The sequence below is a fragment of the Triticum aestivum genome, chromosome 2D, assembly GCF_018294505.1.
Source record: "Triticum aestivum cultivar Chinese Spring chromosome 2D, IWGSC CS RefSeq v2.1, whole genome shotgun sequence".
NCBI classification, from domain to species: Eukaryota; Viridiplantae; Streptophyta; class Magnoliopsida; order Poales; family Poaceae; genus Triticum; species Triticum aestivum.
Window position 1 is genome coordinate 607327975 of NC_057799.1, and position 7516 is coordinate 607335490.

The window sequence follows — 7516 nt, forward strand, 5'->3', positions numbered from 1 at the left end:
ACAAATCTCACTGCACTGACCATAGTAAACTCCTTCTCGTTATACCGAGATGGAGGTAAGATTTGAACGACCAAGTACATCATCACATTTGACACCCGAGGAAGGTACAACCCAACTACGAGGTACATCAGTGGGTGTTACAATCATACGTAGATGAGTTTTGGTTGGTACAACCACTCTATTGTCAACTTCTAATAAACGTGATTGACCCAATCCTGGATCATCTTCTGGAATCGTATAACTGTCAAAAGTGAGTGACTGTTCATCGGAACTGTTTAGTCCGAATACTCATAAGGTTGGGTCGACGCCCGCCTCCCCCCAAACTTGACTTGCAAGTTTCCCCGCAAAAAGCTCTCCACGCCTACTCTTATTTATAAAGAGCACTATTCTTCTTTAGTTAGGTAGTTCTCCCCCCTCTATGAGACCATAAGACCCCGGTGGAATCGAAGGCCCGCTTACTAATAGGCAAGAGGGGACCCTTTCTCGCCCAGCCCTACCTACATCAGTGAAGCTGGAACCGAGGAAGATAATGTTCAACACACATGAGACAAAATGAAGGTATGGGACGGCCAATTCACCACGGAAAGGGATGCTAGTCGGCTTTGGCGAAGTTGTAGGCCCCAATAGATCAGATCTCAAGAGTGATTCCTCACCTATGCTGCCAGGGGCCAAGTCGAAGGCTCGAGTATAGATTCCCTATGCTCATGTGAACGGCCGGCCCGTAGATCTAAAAGGATCCATAAAAAGACCGGAAAGTATGTTTGTCCACAAAAAAAACTCGTTCATGAGACCTCGAATTCCCACGTTCCAGCCTGCATTATGCCAGCAGGTGCCATCCCCAATTTCTTGAGTCACCCTTATCTAAGAAAAAGGACGGAGTCTATCTAGATCATAGGATCACTGTATTCAGAGGTCAATTCTCTTTCTTTGACCTCCCACCGTTCACGACATCCCTTGCTTCTCGCAAGAATGGCTCCTCGGTGGAGGAGTAGAAGCGTTGGTCCCCTTCGGTCAAGTGCTTGTGCGTGCTCTTACCTAGCGTAGGACCTCCGTCCCCGAAGCGAAGAAGGAGGAGCAGGAACAACAGGTTGTCCTCTCTTGGCCCAGTAGTTCTGCAACTACTACCGTGGTTGTTGCCAACGGGGATCCCCCATTCCGAAAGGTAACGGGACCATCCCTTAGGTCCAAAGTTGTATGCCACTGCTGTGGTGCCGATAGATTCACTACTGAAGCCCCGTTATCGGACATTGCAGGCTTATCATCTATTTTTCGTATATCGCTCCACCACACCAAGAAGAGGTATGTGTACCTCCAGCAATAACAAGAATGGAACCATAGGGTCCTATGCTGGGAGCATTTCGGGGTATAGGTCTAACCACCTCAACTCCCCGTTTCTGGCATGCTATAGTTCTTTTAGTCTCTCGATGACAGGAATGGGAGATGCCGGTAAGCCAGATGCTTCGCGAACCACCGGTACATTTCGTTTCACTTAAATCACCCTCGTTAAGAGGCGCACTCCGATACCATTGATGTCCAATAGCTTTGATAGTAATGGCTGGATCTACTAATACCCCGTCCATTGAGTATAACAGAGCAAATGATGGTATAGCAATGAACAAAAGAATGACACTTGGAAATATGGTCCGAATAATTTCGATAGTAGTTCCATGAACAATACTTTGTGGGATTGGATTAGTTTTCTCGTTGCAATGCCATAAAGCGCGAACCAACATCCGTGATATGAAAACCAAAATAAGAATGAGGAAGAAAAAGATATCGTGATGTAAGTCAATGATTCCTTTTATCATAAGTGTTGCTGCGTCTTGAGATCCTAATTGCCATGGTTCCGCAGCATCATAAAGAGCGATTGTGAGGAATCGACATGATAATGAACGAAGAATCATTGGAATTTCCCATCTTTTTCAGCTCTGCTCCCAAAAGAGAAAGGAAAGGAGACTGATCTTGACGTCGGCGTTGGTTTTTCCAACGAAAAACAAGAACATTCTTTCACGAACTTCCATGACAAAATGCTAGTTGCCTCGTAACGCATACACTGGAGCATTTGTCCCATCAATGAAGACTACTTACTATACGCGTTTTCTCAAGAGCAACAATGAAAAAAATAGGTGAACCTGGATACCATACTATTAAAGAGAAAGATACAGACTAACAAGAAATCAAGGACCTTGTGAGTACTACTTAGGCAGTCGGCCTCATCAATTAGTCATGCCAATGAGATATCAAGCCCTCGATTCCAACGGGGCTACGGACAAGAAAGGTCCTTTTGAGATTCTATTTCCCCTTGGGTCTATAAAGCTGAACAGTTCGTGGGGATATAAGAAGATCACACTTAGACAACTATCTACACTACCTCTTTAATGATCCGGATTCCATGACGCATAATTCATCTGTCCATATATATTCCTAATTTCATATTCATCACCATTTCAAATCGGGCAAGTAGAAGTCATCGTGTTGGTTCTAGGATGGAATGATCTTTTGATCCAAAGATGCCGGTGCTAAAACCTCTTTTGTCTCTTTTAATAGGACCGCGAAGGCAAGAGCATCGAGGAAGCAAGGATTCTCCCATAACTAATTAATGCGGGAAAAAAAACAAGATTTCACTGAAAAAGGTGCCTAACCCCGGGATTTTCTGATACTTTTCTTGAAATTGACTGGATTTTGAAGAAAATGCACTCAACCTAACAAATCCTGATCAATTCAAGTGGTTAGTTTAAGGGGGTACATGGGGCTGACGCCGAAGGAGATAGGAATGAAGTAGGGCGGGCAGCTACGCAGAGATTGGAATGCCCTATCGACAGGGAATGCTGGTACCACCTACGGTGCTTGATAGTCTTCAATCCAGACGGTCTCGAGAGTACCTTGACCCATAGCATAGGGCTTGATGTGGCTTTGGGGCTTCCCAAAAGGTAATAGAATAGGTAGTTCAGGCACCATCATCAATATGTTGCTGCTATTGAATCCGGTTTTGAATCAAGCAGCAAGAGTCCGACCGCAGGGTCCACCATAGAAAGGCATTCCTCAGTCCCAGAATAGCATGCATACGGGAGCCATATTCCAATCATGTGAGCAGACTTCTTCGATAAGCAAGCAGCTGTTCGCGTAGGCCCGGATACAGAGGAAAGGGAGGGGAAGGTATAGAAATCTATCAAAAGAGCACCTTAACAGCGATGCCTGGAAGGAGTCCCTCTTATTTTAGTATATAGGACTTCTTGTCCGCGGGACCTAACTAACTACCCGATCGATGGAAAATAAGGGCAAGTCAATACCAGATCGCACTCAACAAAGTAAATCGGGATGAATTCAATCGCCAAGACCTGCCACTGGCTGATTCCATAAGCACAGAAAGAAGGGTTTACGAATAAAAAAAGATGCTCATTAGGGTCTCTTTTCATATCCGGCTATGTGAAAACCCACGTACTCTTCTCTGAAACAGCGTACCTACCTTTTGCTTTTTCAGATAAGTAAATAAGCGGACCTCCTTTCCAGAGATCAAGTTTCTACTGGACTAACCACGGGTCTTGATCACAAAGTTCTAAGGTCAATTCTCTAACGAGAACAGACTCTGTCCACAAGGGCCATCAAGCCAACTACATGGAAGGACCCAGTCCCACATTCCCGCTCGTGTTCCATTTTCCTTGTGGTTCCCGTAGAGAAGCAGCTTAAAGAAGGTCAGGTTTGGAACTCGTGAGGGATGTTTCATTGCATGTGGATCTTCCGCGCCTACTTTGTCCTAAATTTGGTCACCCATGCACTTTTCTAGTTAGGGCTCGACTGGGTCCTTTGATAATATAGGTAAGTCGGGCTTATTTTTAAGCAATATCATGAATAGAATCTTGAGAGGATGACTACGTCCTTGAAGCTACAAAGTCCAACGAATGTTGAATCGACGCATGACGAAAACAAGGAAAAAGAAAAGGTGACTTCCGTTGATCAAGGAAATCGAAATGTATGTGCCGGTAGAACAAAGATTCCATTAGGTGATAAATTGATGCTGCCTGCACGCACAGATTCAGGAGATGACAATTTTAGCTTCAATATGAGATGAAAATGATGCATTCAAAAAGGAATGAGTGCTGCCCGAGTCGACCAAGAAAAGAGGGTAACATCAAAATTATGGACTAGTGAGCAAGCTAACTGAATGGAACGGAGTGCAGGAGATTTCTGATTAGCTTCAGCGGAGGGGACCCTTAGATCCGAAGCAGAGTCATCATGGTCCTGTAACATAGAATAGCCTGCAGCAGTACTCCGCGATAATTCCACCATTTCCTGCAACAGTAGCTTTACACTGACAATCCTTCGCCCAGCGCTCACCACAACCAATCCAGAGAACCTTCGCGCGCCGATAAGCCTTCAGTCTATCATAAGAAGAATACTTGAAACTTACACTTAGACACTTGAGTAACCAATCAAATCGTACATCTTGTGGCATGCTCACCAATATTGACGTAAAGTGAGGTGATCAGGGTTGATGCTGTGATGCGAAGGGAAGGGGCCACTCAATTCAATTCAATGTCGTAATCCGACCTGGCTTCTCCTGTCCGCACTTGGGACAGATTGATACTCGTTTTTTTACTGGATTTGAACTTGCTTAAAAGGAAAGGACTCAGCTTCCGCAAAAGTGATCGATGGAGAAGCTCAAAAGTCTAAATCCACCACTAGCTATCATTCAAGTTTGCACTTTTCGAGCTCATCCTTACCTTTGCGCTTTAGCTGCTTGTTCCCACTAACCCATTTCATTTTCTTAGCTGGATCCTTCAGAAAGTATCTCTTATCGCTTGTCCAGAGCCTGGATGTCAACCTTAGCCAGAGCCTGTATCTCATCAGTCTCCATCTGAGCCTCAATCGTGAACTAAAGATGACGCGCGGTCAGCGAGGAATGAATTTGAAAACCCGTACTTGGAGCATTATTGCACTTGGGATAAAGTAGATGTCGAAACAGCTTCTTGTTCAAGTTCGCTATCGTGAGGGATGTCTATGATAATATGCTCACTACATATGAGTTAGTTCATTCCATGAGGTCGAGGAAAGGTTGAAACCATTTTAGAGCTAGGCAGGGTCTCTCAGATGCAGACTAACCCATTTCGATGTGAAGCATCGCATCGGCTTGTGATCCTAAATCTATTGATTGATTATTGACTTGTCAAGGGCAGGTTGGTGTCTTAATGTGGAGGAATTCCGTACCTAAGATAAGAAGTTTCATTTCATGCATACCGTAGTCCCTATTTTATTGGGCATAGTCCCCCTTACCTACTCCCGAGAGTAGAAAATCAACATTTATGTCGTTCTTAATAAGAAAGAGATGCTCGGGTAGCAAAGTTGCCTACCATTAGGTATTGTTTGAGCCCGTAACTTCCATTTGGAGAGGCATCCTCGCTCAGTTTCAACTGGTGGTTACTTAAGTTTATTTTCTCTACCGGATTGTGTTTCAAATTCAGACTTGTCTTTGTTAAACAACGCTTTCGGGTTGCCTAGACCAGAGAATTGAAGAAATAGAGACGTGCATTGCCTAATTGGTAGTTTATTTCCCACCATAGCTTTACTCAAGTGGAAATCCTTTGAATCGAACAAAAAGTTCATAACCGCTAGGCTGCATCGTCCCCTTCAACCAGAATCATCTAGATTACAGATTTCATAACTGCATTTTGCAAGAAGAGAGTGCCTCCCATTCTCTGGAGTAACGATAATAATAACACTCCACGTCGCCTTCAGGCTTGGATCCATGCCTTGCATCTTCTTCTTTCCTAGAGAAGAACTCAGATCGTTCAGATTCTTTGCCAGGAGAGTCCCTGGCTTTCGAGCCCTACTCATGGGAGTTTCTTTATCAATCATTGCTATTGGCATATTGGCATTAAACAATTCGTTTATATAAACACTTTTGATATAGCAGAATCCTTCTCAGGTTGATTTGTGTGCCACTCGTCATCAAACAGTGAAACGTCTGGTCTAGCCCTTAGCTGAGGGATCTTCACTCCTGTCCTGCCATCCATGTCCATGCCCACCCGAACCATGTGAAAGAAAGTTTGTCAGAAATTACTTGTACTTGAGGGCAATGATAAAGTGAAGAAAATTATAGAAACAATGAAATGAAGCTATGGCTCAAACTATTGGAGAAGCCACCATAGAATATATCCATGAGCTTCTCAAGCACTTCTGCTTCCAATTACTTTGTGACGATTTCAAAGAAAAGTGAATGATTTCAATCAAGAAAAGAATCATATGCTCGATCCGTCGTAACAAGAGGGATAAGAAAGTCTCAACTCCAACCGCGGGAACATTTACTATTTGGAAGTGTGCGAACGTAGCTGGTGGATCGAGGAAACAGGAAATCCTTGTGGTAATGCCGTGTGAATAGGAGTTGTTAGAGCGAGGTATTGCAATGAAACAGTCAATAGATTTCTTCATTGCTAAGGGTAAATGGCATTTTAATGGTCAAAATTCCAGAGAGGAGTTCCGAGCTTCAAGGATGCCGGATCGCACCATTCATAAGATAAACCCTTGGGTGCCCGATGAGGCACAAAACAGATAACCAGACTGTGCCCTGGGCAAGGAAATAACCATGGCAAGCCACGAAAGGAATGAATAAGCTCCCTCCGGGCTCTCCCTTCGGAGTTTCACACCAGTGGAACTCACAAAAGCAGCGCATCTAATGAATCAATGAATCAGTGGGCAAATTGTTGTGTCCATACATTTGATGTGCCTTTTGAAAGTCGCATTTGTTTTCAACAATCAGAAATGGGAATATTCCATTCCATGGCATAGTTCTCAATGTTAGTAAACGGAGTGCGTTATCAACTCAATAATAAATCTCCCCTACACCGTAACTGGATTACATTCATTCAAGTTGGCAATCCCCTGATCTTTGCTTCTGGTGTGCGATCCGAATTGACATATAATGACCGTAGTTAGCAGGCAATGGCCAAGGTCAGTGCATCTCGAACTAGTGGGTCACTATATCTAAACTATCTAATACAACTATTGAATGCGCATTGAATTGCACTTCTGCTCGTAACCACTACGAACCGGAAAGGAAGGAAGCAGCTTTAGAGGAGGGATGCCGTCAAACAAAGGATGTTTTATATGCTAAAGATACCGGTTCAATATGTCATTTCCGAAACCGAGGACCACACCGCTGGGAGGACAACTCAAGCACCAAAGACAAAGGTATCGCTCGTAAAAGTGATTTTCATCGTAGTACTCGCTCTAGCGTTAGGTTCAATGCAGCGTGTAAATACCTCTAGCCCTAGGGAAGGGGGCGTGCCATTCCCAATGGTGGAATTGCTTCTTGTCTGCTTTGCCGAGGAGAGCACTCGCTACCCGATCCCCCTAAGCTAATGTAGTTCCCAGGTTGCCTACTAGATACCGTTTACGGCTATATCCGTGTAGGAAGCCGAGGAAAGAGATAATTGATAGTTGCCAAAACCACGTAAAAGAAATGAGATTGAACATATTTCAATTCAACAAATTCTGATTGTTTCATTATCAAATGCAAGGG

General features: G+C 44.0%; 1 pseudogene; it reads right to left on the reverse strand.

The window, feature by feature from the left end:
• The window catches only part of LOC123056037 (cytochrome c oxidase subunit 2-like), a 2184-nt pseudogene extending 198 nt beyond the window's left edge, over positions 1-1986 (reverse strand).
• Between the last annotated feature and the right edge of the window lie 5530 nt (positions 1987-7516).